This window comes from Triturus cristatus, chromosome 6 (assembly GCF_964204655.1).
Source record: "Triturus cristatus chromosome 6, aTriCri1.1, whole genome shotgun sequence".
Lineage (NCBI taxonomy): Eukaryota > Metazoa > Chordata > Amphibia > Caudata > Salamandridae > Triturus > Triturus cristatus.
In genome coordinates, this window is record NC_140589.1 from 1,008,646,403 (window position 1) to 1,008,665,183 (window position 18,781).

The 18,781-nt window shown below is 42.1% G+C and overlaps 1 long non-coding RNA gene across 1 annotated transcript in view; it reads right to left on the reverse strand.

Moving 5' to 3' along the window:
* The window catches only part of LOC146820920 (uncharacterized), a 205,620-nt gene extending 188,110 nt beyond the window's left edge, over positions 1 to 17,510 (reverse strand). Inside the window, exon 1 of the long non-coding RNA XR_014962643.1 lies at positions 17,377 to 17,510. This is a non-coding gene — a long non-coding RNA (uncharacterized LOC146820920). The remainder of the gene's footprint in view (positions 1 to 17,376) is intronic.
* Positions 17,511 to 18,781: the final 1,271 nt, after the last annotated feature.

Below are 18,781 nucleotides of genomic sequence, written 5' to 3' on the forward strand. Positions count from 1 at the left end.
AAGCAGAGAGGCCTTTATTGATTCTAGGCCATTTGTTTTTTTTAATTTTGGAATTCAAACACCATGGGGTCGATTATGTTGGCGGGCAGATCGCCACCGCCCACCAATTACCACGGCCTGCCTACCATTTCCTGCTCGCCACATTACGATGGCGGGGGGGACCCCGGCGGACAGAAAGACCATCCACCGGGCGGAAAAAGGGCATGATATGGTGGCGGTGTCTGCAAGACACCACCATCCACGTCATGATGCAGGCTGAGATATGCCTTTCCATGGCGGCGTTGCTGCCATGGAAAGGCATGTGGTCTTCTGAATTGGGGGCCTGTTGCGGGCCCCCGTGGTGTTGGGGGGCTGGGGGTGCACTTGGGGGATTCCCATGGTACCCCCCTACATCTGCATGCACAAGGTGGCAGGCACCGCGCGGTGCCTTTCACGTTGTGCATTCAAATGCACAACATGCATTTTGTACCTTGCGGCAGGTGCTGCTTGCATCACCGCCCGCCGCAATGTCTAAAATGGGGGATGCGCCCGCCAGTGTGGCGGGTGCATCTTGATTCGTATGGCGGGACCGCCGCAACAATAGCGGGCGGTCCCTTTTGCCGTTGCGGTGGCCTGCCCGCCATCGCAATAGACCCCAAATGCTTGTCTATTTCTTGTTCTCTCTCTCTCTTACCTGTTTTACATCAAAGGTCGCTGCTTTTTTTCTTTTATTCTTGGAAAAACGGACAAATACATAGCTCAGGGCCACCAAACACAACCACCATGCCCAGAATGTATCTTGTGAGGCTACGCCCCTGTTTCCACCCTCGACCGGGATTTATTACTGCCAATATCTCTGCACTCATGGTAGAGAAATCTGCAGTGGTAAATTCATTTACGCCTGCATGAATACATTTGTGAGTTTCTAGAAGGCATAAATGGGTGTATTTGGGCCGTAATCATAAGTGCGTGGATGAAAATACCTTTGTCAATTGGGCCCAATAGGTCTTAGTTTGTTTTGGCCTTACCAATATCCCACAATATTTCAGGGTTTAAGAGTCATTTGAGAGTATGTTGTTAGGATAGTAACACATGCCTGTGAAGTTTAGTTTGTACATCAATCAGGTTGTTTCATATGTGATAGGAAGTGTTTGTCACCCAATAGCCTTTTTCTCTAGCACGACTCTGTACTGTCAGTAGATTAGGTACAAACATCCATCACAACATCAAAGGAAGCTAAACATATAATTACTGTTAAAGGAAGAAGCTTGTTATGTGTCAGAGAAGGTTGCGTGCTATGTTACTGTCTGTCTTAGAAAACAGTACAAATGCTGCTAAAGAAGACACCTCAATGGCTTCTTTCTCTGTTCCTTCCCCATTTTAACTCTTCCAGTGTTATTTGGGGGTGCAGCAGCACCTCCGACACCCCAAGATACAACATCCCATGATTGAAGGGTGAATCATGTCTTGTGTCCGTTCACCTGTTGTTCACCCATATTACAGAAAACACACGGCAATTCAGGATGACAAATAGTTTTCTATGTCTCCAAAGGCGTTTTTATATTTCAGCAACAAATATCAGCCTGACATGAGTTTTCCCTACTGTTTACCTGGTCAGTAAGTGTGTGTTTTAAGTAGGTTATTCAAACAATCTAAGAATTAAAGAGTCAGGTAGGGTCACACAATCTTTATAGTTAACATATTACTGTCCTTTCCGCATATAGATTATACATTATTAGCAAGCATAATCTATTCACTAAATGTAGGCATCTGAAATCTGATAAATACACAATGATCAAGTGCTTCCATTCCCCTGGTAGGAAATCTAGAGCAGTATGAAAGAGGCAGAGGTACAAATACATAATTTTGCATTATTCATAAATATTGTGATAATTCTGCTATGTTAGCCATACCACACCGTGCCAACTTTCTTTGGACAGCCAATAATCATTTGTAATGTTTCTTCGGATAATATACACCAATATATATTGCAACCCTGTGATTTCACACATGACGGTCTATGACTACCCGACATTAGAGCGACAGCCCTCCTAAGCCAACATGCTAAACTAGCATTAATATTTAAGGTAGCGTCTGTAGCAGCTGGCGGGTGCTCTATCATCCAATCCTGAATTCTTTAGTCATAGAACATTGACAGATAATATGGAAAAAGGTAACTGCACTTCCACATTGTCTCACACAAACATTTGATGTAACTACACCATATTCAAACAAATGTACCCATGTGTAATACACGCAGTGCAAGATCCTTAACTGCACCAACCTGGATCCTGAACGTATCGCTACCTCACTTGGGTACATTCATGACTCATCCCAATCTGATTCCCTCCACATCGCCCTCCTCCTCTATCCATTTGTCTCTCAGCTTCTCCAGTGAGTACGAAGGCTTATTAATGAGGGTTTTCTATGTCATAGAGATCACCTCTCTGCAAAGGAGCCAAAATGGCTCTATATTCCAGTAGTGACCTATTCTCTCCCTCACTAAATGTGTTCTTATATTTTGTGCATGCCATATCTGCAAGTAGAGATCAAAAATGCTCTACGTAGCATTTCAAAAGACTTGGTTCTATCTCTTTCTCCAAACAGTCCCATTTCCTGGACCACCCACACGTTTTCTAATCATGCAGAGCCTCATTGCGGCGTTTACAAATTATACACACCACACCTTAAAAGCGTGTACCACCATATTAGATGGTTCTAGAAGTCCAGAGGGTATCTTGCTCCATGTATTACTCTAGTATATCCTCTGAGCCCAATAGCACATCTGTCCACCAGTAACAAGGGTTCCTGCTGTGAGAAGAAGATCCAGAAGTTCAGTATTACCAGCTGGGCTGCCAAGTAGTATTGACAATTTCCTAGTAGTGCATATTTCCACCGTCTAAATTCCTATGGATGAGATTTGCATGCCACTATGCCACAATGGCTCTCTCAATGCGCTAAGCAACCTCAAAACTTGAGAAGGGTTATCACTTTGAGGATTACCACCTTTGTCAGCAATAATAGAGGAAGCGATCGCCAATGTGACATGTACCCCTTAAATTGTTGTACGACAGTTTGCCTTACTTAGCTGAAATGAGAGATACATTCCCCTTAATGTCTCCCAATAAGTAATCCAGGAAATAGCATTTTTTTCCAGTTATTTTGTAATCCTGAGTATTTATTACCTACCAGTGCACTGTCATTAGAGAAATCTGGGTTTGCCAGGCAAAGCAAGATATTTAAGCGTCCTGCCTTATTCAGCATGCCAATGGCTGTAGGATGACAGGAAAAAGGAAAAGATCCTGTCACCTTAACCATTATTGTGGCTGTGAGTTCTTAAATGCACCAATAATTTAAACGGTGACCCTTTGCCCATCAAATAGAAAAAGTCATTCAACTGAGTTGAAACACTTTTTGGCATCCAAGGATTAAATCACTGCTGGTTCCCTCAACTGATACACATGTCCAAGCATTCCAAAATACTACTCATATTATGTCTGTAAGACGTCTCTGGCATAAAATCACACTGGTCTGGGTGTATTACCAGGTCATTTTATTTGCATCCGTGGTCAGCTCAGATGTTTGCCAATATTTAGTCTCCTTGTTTTAGAGAGAAATCAAACTGTACAAGGCAAGGTTTTTCAGTCTTTTGTATAAGGACGATTGTAGGGGTTCAAAAATCAGGAGAAATATTACTTACTTCCCTAGCAGTGTTAAACACATTTAAAAGCTGCTTTCCCAATTAGCTTGATGAATATTTGTAAATCGCTGCAGCTAGTTCATTGGGAGTCAAGGTTCTACTCCCTTCGAACATTAGAATCATTAACACATAATCAAGAGGCAACCAAAACAAAGTGTTTAAACAAAGGTACAATATGGGCTAAGATAAACAAGACAAACAAATCCTCTGCTTTTTTTTTGTTTTGTTTTAGAAGATTATATAGCATGAACTAGACCCGAGAAATCAGGTATCAGAGCGCTTTATATGAGCACCAGTTTCGTTAAAGAAGGACGCATTCATTTTTTTTGGTTGGCACAGGGAGTGACTGAGTTGTTGAAGACAGAGTTGCTATTTAAAAATTAGTTTCCCAGAGCACAAAAACTTCCAAGTGCATAAGACCATCTCTTCTTCCATAAATTTTTAGCTATACATATATATAATTTGGCAGAGAGGTAGTCCCTAGGTCAAGGAAGTGCCTTTTGTAGGTTTGGTGTAAATCTGTTCAGTAGATTCTGAGAAAATAGCCTTTAAATCAATATATATATCTGAGCCAGCTTACGGTACGCTTACCGTAAGCTTACCGTACGCGTACGGTGGCGTGCGCGAGCGCGATTCTGATTGGCTGTTACATCTAAGTAAACATTCGAATCGGTCGAAACCAGGAAGCGGCGGCCGCCATTTTCTCTCTCGCACTCTGAGGGGGGGGCTGTAAACAAAGGCAAAAAACATATAAAGGGGCTGTTTAGACAGCGCCCATGCACATAGTCATGTTAGTTGAGTCCTCAAAGATCCCCCAAGGCCAAAAACGGTAAATTTTTATTTTTTGAAAATTTCGCCGATTACGCTTACCGTACGCGTACGGTGCGCTTACGCTACAAATTTTAATTAAAAAAAAAAAAACACTCTCTGTGCATGGCATATTATTGTCATCACTTACAAATTAAATTTAACAGATTACCTATCACAAGGAAGCACATAATATGTCCTCCATGTGCGCACGGTGCGTAACGTGGGCACGCGGTGCGCGTAGCGCACTGCGTGCCCACCTTGCATGTACGGCACTAACTGCGTAAAGTGGGCGTGCACGCCACGAATGGCGTAAAGTAACTTAGCATTTAAAAAACCGTACAAATTCACTGAAAAAACCATAGGTTTCACACACGTTATAGTTAGGAATTAGCATTTAAAAAACCTTGCAAATTCACTGAAAAAACCATAGGTTTCAGACATGTTATAGTTAGCGGAAATTTTACTGATAAAAAACCCATGAAATTCCCCCGTTACAGTTAGTGCAGGCAACTATAACTCACGCGACCGCAATCTTCTGCTGATGACATGTGTCTTTATGAAAAAAAAATATTTATATAAGTGTCTAAATACAGTATTAGCATCACAGCCCTGAGATTGTTTTAAAATCAGATCAATCTATGATGGGCACTTGTCCCTACACTAATTATTTCCCCACCTAATGTTGAGGAGATTGCCCACAGTGATTTCTATGGCACTTTTAGTCTTCTTTGTATTATTAAATTGGCCCTGGAAATGTTGGGGTTGAGTTCATGACTTCTGATATGACTTACATCAGGTTTTAGGTGCAGCTTATATCTCCTATCTGACCCATTCTGCCATTTATGGAGAAGAATTTCATAGGGCCTTCAATCAATAGCCGCTGGCCTGCCCCAGTCCCTCTGAGGATCATTCAGCACTGTCAATGTCCTCAGCCGGGTTGTTACCAAATTCTGCTTTTCACATGTGAATTTTCTTCAAACTTCTTCACAGCTTCTAGTGTGCCTATTCACAGTAGCTTCGCATCAGAGAGCACCATGGCCCATATGCACAAACACATTTTGCATTTCCTAATGGTCCAAATCGCTTCTTCTGGCCATTAGGAAATGCAATATAGTCTTTAGGTATGTATGAATGGCATATGCGGCGTTGCAAAATGCAATTTCTACCCTTTGGAAAACACATTTTGGGAAATGCAAAATAAGAAATAGTAAATGGGATTTCCTATTTGCAATTCGGTAACCGCATGTACAGCTGATTTCCTAATTGCAACTAGTCGAAACAAGGACATTTGGGAAATGCAATTAACATCAAATCGAAGCTGATGGTAGCCAGATGCAAACATTAACAAGCATTTGCAATGCAATAGGTCTCGCCTTTGGGACCTTATATGTATTTAGCTATGCAGCACATTTGCCTGGGTGCTAAAACCTCTACAGTTCTTTAACATGGAGGGAAAGTAAGCACCAAACTGCGGAAAATGCCAGGCATGGGAACACATGGAGAGAAATATTGCCTTTCTGCGGGAATAGGTATAGTCCAAACCTCTGTTTTTTAATATAGAATCAGGGCCTTCGGTGGTCATATCACTGAAAATACAAGATTTGAAAAAATATTATTGTCTACGGTTGGTCGTGGAAGACAATTTCTATGGACTGGAACCTAGAGAATGCTAAAGTGATTGTGGTATTTACTGACCTCTGCCGGTCGTGTTCTATCAAGACAGTTAAATAGAGGCAGTTGAACAGAAATAAAGTCCCTGAGCGGAAGCAGACAAGTCCTAGGGCTGATCTCCAGAGCCCACAAAATACATACAAGAGGTCTTGAATGCTCGACCTAAAAAATGAGTAGAAATGAAAACACTTCTCTTCGTTGCACCTTGCTACGCCACCCCTAGAGTGGTGTAGCATTCTGAAGCATTTCCAGATTTACGATTGCTTGTAAATCTGGAAATGCATCAGTGGACATGTCACCCTCTAACACGCAAAGTGTTGCATGAAAAAACAGCAATATTTACAAGCCCAGGTAAAGTCACCCAGGGTGGCTTTATCTGTGCTTGTAAATATCACTCAGCAGGTTGTGCTGCCGGAGCACCTTGCAAAGTAATGCACCGGCGGCGCAAGGGGCTTGTAAATCTGCCCCAATATATTTAAGAGGAGATAATTTCATACCCAAAGCACAAATATGCGGTACTTTCTCATCTGGCATGATACTTTTAAGCACGGCAGCCATTGGACAGACCCAAAAACTGTGAAAAGTCGTTTATTATTAAACACTGTTCCGTTTTCTTACAGCTGCTATTCGAGAACTGAAACCAGCAACCAGCATTACCTTTGGACAAAATAAGGCTACACCCATAGTGTGCCACCACTAGGTGATGCCAAATTTTAAGACAAGGCCTGAACAGCCTGTTTACTAGGGATAGGGAGTGATCTAAAGGCACACTGTTATTTTTCCTCCAGCGGCACAATGCAATTTGCCCTGATGTGCCCAAAATTGTGCACCATGGCTCAAAAACAGAGCTACATACTCTGTAAGTTTATGGAGACCGATCTTAGGAGGCCTCCGGCAGGCTGTTAGACTTGGATATATATCCTGTGGCTAGGCTATACAGTGCTGAATGGACTTTGTGTAGTCTTAAAGTCTGTCTTTCTTTATTCATGAGAAAAACAGAGATCCTCAGAGCAAATTTTCAGAATTATGGGCACTTGGAAACTTGAATACTGTCTCCATTTGAGAGTCTGGTGCAGGTGTGGTGGCAGCAGATCTGACAAGAGGTCACCAATCCTGGAAGCAACAATGTTATTTTAATGGGGTAGGTGCAGAAGGAGGAATAGCATTTAGACAACATGATCCGTTGTTATGATTGCATATACCTGATTACTGAAGGGTAGGCTGAAGAGATATTCTAGGTTGCTTGATTTTTCTTTTAACTTTGGTGGAGGCCCGAGATGTCTGGCCAGATGAACAGGAGGGTTGTTCCACTTGTCCCAGGAGAAGCATTTCTATTTTCTGTCCACAGAGGCAGTCACATACATTGCATCCAATATGTCACTTGTTTCTTGAAATTAGACAATTTACGTTGAGGTGTCTATGGATCCACATACATGTGGGACACAAGGTGGTGACTTTATGGAATGTGGACCAGCTGTATAATAAGAGACTTGGAAAAGGATTGTCAGTCTGATCCTATTGGACTCATGGTTCTGAATGGAAGGATCCCAGTTTGACTTGGTGCTTGTGAACCAGGTCAGTTTGGTTACTCCTACTCCTGAAGATGTTTTCAGGCATACAAGCAGCAGTTTATTGTCCATAATGGCAGAGACTTATGAGAAGTCTATAAACATCGGTGCACTCACTTGGTCTTATTCATGGTTGGCAGGCCTCTCATACCTATTGTTTAATGGCAATGTATTTGCTCCTACCAGTTGTCTTAAACTCCACTAGAAACTCCTCAACTGGGCCTTGGTCTTGAGATGCGAGAAGAGTTGAGTGATTGCTGCTGCTTTCGATACTTCTGCATCACAGGCTAGACCTGAGATGGATCCAAAATTGGCCATGGCTTGTGCATGTTTTGCTTTTTGGGGAACTAGTCTAGTGGCTATCAAGGTGTTCACAAGGTTGGCGACGCTAAGTGATAAAGCAAGAAGCACAACGTCCACATATTTTGCACCACATCTAGCCACCGATTGAGATGATTTTTTGAAGGATGTTAGGATCCCTATAATTCCCGCCTCTTGAAAGGATATGAGCTAAGAAAATGGTGCATGGTCAAGATATGTGAAGTGCTAATCACGTAGACGGTTACAGTTGACGTCACAATATTCTTCTCATGATGTCCGTTTTATAAGAGAAGAAAGACTTTCGGTGCTCACGTAGCTCCCTCTGAGAAGCAATGCTTGTGTGGGCTACAGTGCAGCAATTTCTTTGTAGACACGAGTATTTTTTCTGGCTATCTGCATTCCTGATTACATCCAGGAAATATATATTTTTTTTTTTGCTCTGGCGCTTGCTAACTTGTAGCCATGTGAGTGTGTACATATGGTTATATTTATGAGTAGTGCATAACCTGCTTCATGAATGTCCTTGCATCTTAAGGAGTCCTGGGCAGAGGCAGGAACACTGGATACCCTGTGTCCTTATAACCCTTTTGTCCTCTCAGTCAGTCGTGCGCCACTCTGCAGCTCCCTCTCCATCCCTGTCACCTGGTCCACCTTCCCTTCGTGCCTCACTGCTCGCTCACTGCCCAGTAGTGAGACCTCAAAAGCATTGTTCGCCTGAATGAGTTGGACCTCCTGTGTAAAAACCTGCATCATAATGAACCAAGACCATCTTTATGTAATGTGCACAACCTTTAAAAATGGTTATTCGGGTGGACAATGGCCCTACATTAACCTCAAATGAATTCTTGCCATTGGCACACCACTATACATTCTACTCGGCACCACAAACCTTCCTCATACTTAAATCAACAAAACTCAGGAAATTGTCCTTTTTCAAGGAGGTCAATGTTTTGCATTTCTCCCTTAAGGAACAAGCGCAGCAAATGCAAAAAGTATACCTGAGCTCAACCAATGATGGGAGGACAATGAGAAGCTGATACTCCACCCTAAGAAAACTGTTTTCGATCAGAATACCAGGTTCAAGGCAAGCCAGAAATCACACAAAAAGGAAAAATACATTGACAAAGTAGTGCTCCGTGATCATATCCATACCTTTCTAAGGGCAATCAAGTAAGTATTCATAGAGCTTATTAACAGCAGTGGGGGGGACAAAGCACATCACAGCAGTCGAGAAGAGCTGGCTGCCAGGACCCTTATAGATGGCAGAGACATCCAAGTGAACCAGGAGACATGTGCAACTGATCATCACCACATATTCTGCAATTTAAAAACTTGTTTCACATTTATAGCCGAAGCACCACATCTTCTGAGAAAGTGCAGATTGAACATAAGAAGGCAAAAGAATTCCCTGATGCTAGAATATGTATGGCCCAGGTGAGTGGGTGGCACTGGGTTTCAGTACTATGTAAATATCCCTGAATTGGACTGGATTGGGACTCTACAAAACAAAGTAACTGCTGGCGTTTACATCGAAGGTCTCACTATTACCCAAGCCAATGGTACTCCTGTGATCAACTGGGAAGGATGAAAACACAACATGTTCCCTGCAAGTGCTTTGCACCCGCCAATGGCACCCTAATTTCTGCTGAAGCCACAAAAGAAGGTTTACTGCACAAAAGCTGACGTAGAGACCCAGTGAATTGTTCTGCACAAATCATGCAATTTTGAAAATATTCTCTCGAAAGGAAAAGAACATTCCCAAAGCCATGAGGCATCCAACCGCCACAGCACTCACTGAGCACTGCAGGGGGTCTACGGGGTGCTCCGGGTGCCATGGGCCATGCAGCTCTCGCGCTTCCACGTGCCAGCGTGGCATGCATTGCGCAGCTGCTTCCTATTAGCACGTGCCCCCTCGGTAACTATAAGACGGAGTCAAACAATGATGGTTAGAATACCCAAAGCAGGATGACTCGTGGTACCCCCCCCCCCCCGGTGAGCCTCTCCAATTTCAAGATGCACCTCCTCTCCCGCTGAGGTGATTTTTTTCCGCCACAGAGGTAGGCCCAGGTCCCTGCTCTCCTTAGCACAGTAAAGAATGCAGGGCTAATAAATCAGTGGTTCAATACGCAACACGTGGTGGTTAGTTCTTGGGCCACAGTGTCTCTGAAAGCATTCCTTTTCATTTACTTGGCGCGGGTTCAAGTCCAATAGAATGGAATGATACGGGGTAGGGGCGCATTCCTCCGCCGTGAAGCCATCCCAAGAGACATTTTAAAGTTAACAGGAGAATTTCCCCCATGCTGGTCTCATCTATCATTCCGCGAGATGTCTGTTCTCTGAGCGCTCGCTCCGTAGATTGTTACACATTCTGGATTGCAAATGTTGTTTCCGTTCACACGGTAAGAGCAAGCTGTCAATTAGGCATCTTGTGCTTGCACAACTCCCCCCCCCCCAAAAAAAAACAAGTGGGAGGGGTGGGGGGAGTTCGAGAGAACACACAGTGATTCCCTTGCGGGAGCGAGCAAACATATGTTGCCAAAGCTCGCTCCCGCAAGGGAATCGCCAAACGTGCATGCATTGCCATTGAAAGCAATGCAATGCGTGCACGTTTTTGGCTGAAAAGCCGAAGCGATTTCTATAGGTCTTTTTCCTATGCAGCGCATGCACGCTGTGTAGGCAAGACCTAAAAAGGCAACCAAAATGCATCAGGATCATTCACAATGATGGCTTTGGACATCCTGGCAAGGAGGATGAGGTTTTTGGCAGAGAGGCAGAGAAGGAGGCTGATAAAAATTATCAGCTTTATTTGTGTCCATGTTTGTAGACAGTATGGTACTGTCTAGACATTGATGTTCATGAGTGTTATTTTCAGGGGGGTATATATAGTATGGGTTTCTATCACTCTCCATCACCTGGAGGAAATTTGACTCCTCATCATCACTTCCCTGTAAGAGTCAAGTGGTGAATGGAAATCTCTTCATGAGGACCTGAAGAAAAGGCCTTCTCATAGCCAGAAATATCAGAAGTGTGCTCACAACATGTCAACAAGGGCATCAATAGGGCAACAGTACTATTATGCCAGGCATAGGCAGACGATTGCTAAGGGTGCTCATAATGTGTAATCGAACAGAACATAATGGATGGGCCACTATTATGGCAGTCCTAACTACAACTAGTCAAGAGTGTCTCACATATGTCATGGATGGACACCATTAGTTTGGGGCCACCCTTAAACCAGGGAAAGTCACACATATATGAGATGGGCCCACTATAAATAAAGAAGAATATCATTTTGCTGGGCTCCCAAAAAGAGACTAGGGTAGGGCATGCAGCTTATGTCAGGGCCACCAATATTCCTGTGATAGTCACTCTTATGATCCAAATTCCCCCATTATGTAAGTTTTGCTGATAATAATTGAAGGAGGACACCATCACTCCATGGTCAACATTAAAGTGACTACTCAGTGGTGCATTTAGCCAGCCCCCCCCCCTTCTGTCAGAGAATGCTACCCTTTAAAACATACATAGATGTTTATTTACCTGAACTTCTTCACAGACACACAGAAGCATGCAAAGACATACACACACAAACACATGCATATACACATACAAATTGACATAGATAAACACAGGATCACATGCATGCTTACAGACATGTATGCCCTTAACTTTTACTAACTGTCCTACTCACAGCAGAGGGAGGCACTGGACTCTAGGGGGCAGATTTACAAGCCCCTTGCGCCACTTTTGCATCACTTTAACATGGGGAAAGTGATGCAAAAGTGGCTCAAGGGGCTTGTAAATCTGCCCCTATATATGCTCCTAGCACTGACCAAGCACTTTGTTTGGATGTGTTTAGAAATCAGTTTGGCAGCAGTAGCAAGCAGAATCGGGTATGATTCAGAAACTATGTGCCCCTCCCTGATCCACAAGTCTGTACCGCTTCAGTGTGAACCTGCCCAATCATAAATCTGTATAAGGTAGGAGGATAACCTTAATCTCTTTGATCCTGTCCCCACTCTTGCTCTGCTTGTGATAGAGTAGCAAGTCAAAGATGGATAAGCTCCATACGGGCTAATTTACCTAGTATGCTGCACTCCCTAAGATATGAGCAGCATCTCTTCTATACATTGTGCCCGAGGGAAAGAAGTGCTATGTGTAAAGCCAATAGAACTTTGAGTCTCTCACCCCCCTTTGACAACATTCACAATGCACATGAAAAAAACAAGCCAGCATTCTTATGTAGTATTCGGACTCATGCCTCTTCACTCATGACCCCAAGGTGGCCTTGCTCAATCCCTGAAGGGCAAGCATGCGCAATGATGATGCGAGTGCTGCTTTATAAAATTACCAACCTATAGAAATATCCAGATGTGTACATTCTCTAAGTTCTCTCTTTCGCATCTGTAGTATTTCTTTCAATTGTTCTTTCTCTCTCCGTCCACATTCTCAGTGACAGTGAAAGTCACTAGTGACATTTGCAATTTCCTAATTTGCGATTTCCTAATAGAAAATGTGAATCCGTAGGAATCGCTATTAGGAAATCTAAGGTCACAGACATTCAATTTTTGACGATTCTCAAACAGCAACTTCTACGGATTCGATATTTGAGAATTGCAATTTCAGACTTTCGTAAATGTGGCCCCATATGTCTTATTCACAGTGCTCCTCTTGCTGGTGTGGGTGCTGTCTCTCAAGTAAATCTTACATGCTAGATATAAAGCACCCAAATACAGGGTCGCGGACAGTGTTGTCTTAAAAAATAGAGGAGGTAATGTGTCAATAAAGAGAAGATTTAAAACATCACCTCAAACACAGACAATAAATAAGTACTGAATCAAAAAGGCTTGAGATCAGTAAATTAGAAAAACCATGAAGATTTATTAAAATATTGCAGTGCAATATAGAAGGCCAAGCGTAGTAAGTCTTAAGCAGTCATAGAGCTTAGAAATACATTGTCATGAAGGTTTTTATCATTTTAAATAGATGGAGCATGAGAAACGTCCAGGATGTTCAGCAAATCAATGCAAAATCAGGCTGCATTCCTAATAGATCCAAGAGTATCAGCTCACCCCCAAAATGTGTCCGCTTTAAAGACAATTTCAGGTGATATGGTCCTGTGCAAGCTAGGTGGGTACAACCAAATCAGTATAATATCTATAGGACTTATCACAGTAAATTATAAAGATTAAAAATGAGTAAATTAATTATTAATGTATTAACATTTTAGGAAAAATATACCCACCTAGCTTGCACAGGACCATATCGCTTGTATCGTGATTATTAGTTGCAATATCCACCAAATGTATCAATCCGTTTGGCAAAAATTGTAGAGTCCTATATATACAAATGAGAAAACATATATAGAAACCTATGTTCACACCTAGATGTTTTTATATATAACTCAACATTGCTTTCATTACAATAACTATAAAATAAAAATGATGTGCATTTACCTAAAAAAAAAAATAAAAAAATAAAAAAAAGACAATTTCATCATAGAAAGACGTTTAGATTGAATTCAGCATAGGGTGAGCAAATCAACACTTTGTCAAATCTTAGCACATTATTGAATGTCATATAATGCCACCATCCTAGCACTATCCACATAAATAAATATTAATGAACCTCTTCTGACCTAATGTCATTGGAGGTTTTAAAACAGAACTGGTTACTTAAACAATGAAAAGTCTCATGAATGAATACCTACAGTGAGCGAACAGGAAGGGCCTTGAAAAGTAAGTAAAGCCTTCCTCCAGAGTTCTTCGACAACAGAATGTCAACATAAGCAACAGTACACAAGAAATAAAATGATACAATGAAATTTTGAAACAGCCATACAAATACAACGATGAGTCTAGGCCTAGCTGAGGCCTAGTTTGGACTATACCAAGAAAACATAGTTATGCACAACATTACAGCATTATCGTTTCAAATGCAAAATGTTGATGTTAATAAGCATATATTATTTTAATCTGGAACAAGCTATAACACTGGTCAGCCACTTTGTAAAGGGTCAGGACTGATTTCCATATAGCTGGAACTGAACTGAGGTGGCGAAGTGAGTTAAAGAATGATGATGGATTCAACACAGATCTGTGACTGGGGGTGAGTGTCTGAAAAGTTTCAGTGCTCCGCCCACCATCTCCTTGTGTTTCCAGCCACTTTGTCTGTCAGACATTGGTGTGTCGTCAACAGGTACTGCAAGGCAGGATCCACAATCCTGGAGAGTGCCAAAGAAATCCCTGGTGTATTAGACTGCCACATTTTATGGGGATAGGGCTACTAGCCCTGGAGCACTCATATGCCACCTTCATCTTAGCCACTAAGTAGGTTACTGGTATTGTTGATCTTATCTGTTATCATTTGATGTTCTATTGGTTGTAATGTGTATCATAAATTTCTGGAGTTAATGTTTGTTTGGCTTTGATGGACACTGGGACTGTGGGTTGAAGGCCTTTATTATCAATTGTGCACCTAGGATAACATGTTTTAGATGTATTCTCATAAGCGAAAATTTCACAATACATTCTGATTTAAAACACAGGGATATCATAGTTTGAAAAATCCTACAATGAACCCACTGGATTTAGCTCAGGTTGATTTTTGCAACATGTATGCGTTATTAGAACTTCTATTGTTAATTACAGTGAACATAATCATCATTTTTTTTAGAAAAGAATGCTAAGGCAATGTGAGCATTTAGGGCTTTGAGAAAAAAGAAACCACAGGTAGAGATGCTCTATAACCTTCTCACTATTATACTAGCTGTGTGACTGACTGAACAGGAGCTACACTTCCAATGTTTTCCAGGATTACGGCCAGCAATAGTTCCGTCCTGAAGAAGGGCGAGTCATTATCAGTTGAGCAATACTGAATCACTGATAATGAAAGATCTTTATTTCAACAGGAGCATTGGGCAACCTATGAATATATGACAAGGTCGCTAATATTTGGAACTCTTTTAAAGACTTATAACTTAGGAGTTTGCTTTGACAATGCTACAGTCACATAAAAATTTAAATTACAAACATGCTTACCATGACTCATTTACAATATACATATTACGTAAGTTGAAACTTCGGTGAATACTTTTATACTGAATAGGGATACATTTTGGGCCAGATGTACGACCAACAATTTTGCGACTCGCACATTGCGTTGCAATAACGACTTGCAAATTGCGCGTCACAAAATAGGATGTACAACACTGTCAAAGACACTGTTTGCGATTCCCAATGGGGTTGCAAATTGCGAGGCTTATTAATGAGCAACTCGCAATTTGCGACCCCATTGGGAATGGCAGGCCCTCCCAGGTATGGTGGCCAGCTGGGCTCAGCACACCACCATGTCTGGGACTGCTTTTAAATAAATCAATTTTTTTTAATGCAGCTCATTTTCATTTAAGGAAAACGGGATGCATTTAAAAAAAAAAAAAGAAAATCAAACATTTTTTATTCATTTTTCTCTGGGACCACTGTCTGCCCTTAAAAAATATTTTCAGAGCCTGTCACAAAGGGTAAGGGGGGACCCCTTCCCATTTGCGACTCCATTACCACCCTCTTAATTTGCTAGGCTGTTGTGACCGCAATTGCGGTCACAAAACATTGGTACATAGGTTTGCGGTCGCTATAAGGAAGGGAACGCCCCTTCCTAATAGCGAGTCGCAAAACTTATTTAGCCAGTCGGAAATAAATTGTAACTCGCTAAATAGGCTTTGTACACAGCCCATGAGGTTTTTGCATGAATAAATGGGTGGCAAACCCGTTTGTGTATGCAAAAACAGGTCGGGCATCTGGCCCTTTGTGTTTATGTATGTCTAGCAAATTTTAGAAATATGGGGATTCATGAGAAAAAGAGCACAAAAAACTTCTTTTTAACAGTGCCTTGAAAGATTGAGCTATAGAAAATGCTATACAACCCTACAGAACGATTCAATTTAACTTTAGGCCCATCTCCAGAACCTTTTTTTCCGGAGTTTTATATAGCACGAACTCGACCCGAAGGTATCCGGTATTAGAGCGCTTTACATGAGCACCAGTTGCGTTACATGAGGACACATTCATTTTTGCTAGGCACGGGGAGATATGGGGCCATATTATCAAGGTTCGGCGTTAAAATTATCGCCGCTTTAGCGGCAGAAAACTGCAGCTAAAACGGCGATAATGGGCTTGATAATATGCCGCAGAGAATTCCCATAGAAGCCCATGTAAAATTATCGCCACTTTAGCGGCAGAAAACTGCAGCTAAAGCGGCGATAATGGGCTTGATAATATGCCGCAGAGAATTCCCATAGAAGCCCATGTTAACACATGTGTTAACATGGGCTTCTATGGGAATTCTCTGCGGCATATTATCAAGCCCATTATCGCCGCTTTGGCTGCAGTTTTCTGCCGCTAAAGCGGCGATAATTTTAACGCCGAACCCTGATAATATGGCCCAAAGTGATTTGCCCAGAATCACAGGATGTTGAGCGTTATTGCCCTGACTTGAACCTGGTTCCCCGGATTTAAGTTCCCCCACCCTAGACATTAGGCTACATCCTCACACTTTCATTCTGAAAGTGCCAATATAAACTTTCCAGTAAATATATATTTGGTATGTAGATGTGGAGAGTGTCACATGATATGTATTAGCATTGTTGAGTGTAAGGGCCATACCTGACAATGCACTGAGCCCTGAGCCTATCATGATGCACTTCCCCTCTGCAACAAAGGTAATAAATAACCTGACGCTCTGTACATCATATGGTTTCTGTTATGCTATGGTTATAAGCTCAAGACGGTAAAACAGATTTAGACGATAATCTTATTAAATAGGCCTTCTGAGTGTGAGGGAATAAAAACGCTGCAGATTCTTACCATATGCTATGAAAACAAAATAAAATGTGACATTTTTACTGGAGCAATAAATGTGTGATTTTGTGTTTATTTCTTCTTTTCCTTCAAATAACATGTTTTATTGGTCAACGTTTATTTTCACTGGCATGGCTTGGTCTTCCTGCTGCTGAGCGAATATGCTGCCGTTTTTTGTCTGAGGCAAGCAACTCTCCTAGAGACGGATGCCACGAAAATAATAGATCGTGCTAACGCAAGACCAGGAAAAAAACGAGATTTCCTGCGCTGAACGTTCGGAACACTAATCATTGCGCACACGTGGCTTTACTGTTAATCAGATCAAAAACTGCAAGTCACAATCGCCTGTATATATTCAATGCAGCTCCACAATTAATGTTAGGAAGCACATTTTATGCCACTGGATTAGTGCATCAACTTTTTTACAGCAAGGTGAGCCCAGACGTGAAAAGTTAAAATAAAACGTACTTACATAAACGCTTCACGCGCTGGATTCTAGTTCTTTCTCTCCATCGTCAATACATCTGGATAGCAATGATTAACGGATCGATAATCCTGCCTCCAAAAACCTAGAATCGATCCTTTTACCCTCCCTTGACCCCGTTTCTCCTCTACTGGACGGAAATCTCCTCCCACGAGAAACCAAATCCATCCCCACAGCAACAGGCTGATGTCACTGACGGGGAAGCAGCAACTCGCCGTGTGAGCAGGCAGGAGCGGAGACCGCTCGGAGGGGAGAGCTGTGGCGTGATAATACAAACGCTTAGCTGGTGTGTAAATTGTAACTAAGTGAACCCAGGGGCCTAACGTAGGCCCCCTCAGCCCCTGCGGTGTAGGGGGGGGGCCCCGCCCCTCAGCACAGTACTCAGGAATGAGTGCTCCGGAATAAATCAGGAGAGGGGGCCCCTTTGTGTACCTTCCAGGGGGGGGGGGGGTTGGGGGGGGCTGAACTTTCGTTACGCCACTGAGTGAACCCGTGTTTTTTCACTGTGTTTTATTTCAAAGAGAGACTCTCTGCTAACCAGGAATGCATAAAGCTCTGCTCTTCATGTCAGTGCTTTCTTTATGCCGGTGTTTTTCAATGGTGGTCACCGGAACACATTTTGGGGGACTGGGACTTATTTTTTCTTAATCATATTTCGACTTAGAGCATGAGAGTGTAAGGCAAAAAAAAGGGAAAAATAAGGAGGAAGAGAAAGCGGGAGAATCTGTTTTATAGTGAATTTTTTTTTATTTGAAGATTCCCAAATCAATAACAATATACATAGTATGTATAAAACAATAGCAATAGAACTTACATAGTAATAAAATTACTAAGGACAATTTTTTAAAAAGTTTTATGCAAGTGGGAACTAGACCCGAAGATATTGGGTATCAGAGCGCTTTACATGAGTACCAGTTTCGTTACACAAGGACACATTCATTTTTCTGAGGCACGGGGAGATTAAGTGATTTGTCCACAATCACAGGATGTTGAGTGTCATTGCCGAGACTCTCACCCGGTTCTCCAGCTTCGAGGTCGACCACTCTAGCCGGAAGGCTACATCCTCTCCCCATGAGTATAACGTAGTCATATTATTTTATATAAAAAGAAACAGATCAGAAAAAATAGGGAAAAGAAAAGAAATGAGGAGAGATAGTAAGAAGAAAGAGGAGAGAAAAAGATAGAAAAAAACAAAAAAAGAAGTAGAAATACGAGAGCTAAGATGTAGGTGAGTGAGAGGATAGACATGTAATAAAGGGTAACCAGTAGAGATCTGATCAAGGGTCATATTATCAAGGACGGCGTTAAAATTATCGCCGGTTTAGCGGCAGAAAACTGCCGCTAAAGCGGCGATAATGGGCTTGATAATGTTCCCTGGAGAATTCCAATATAA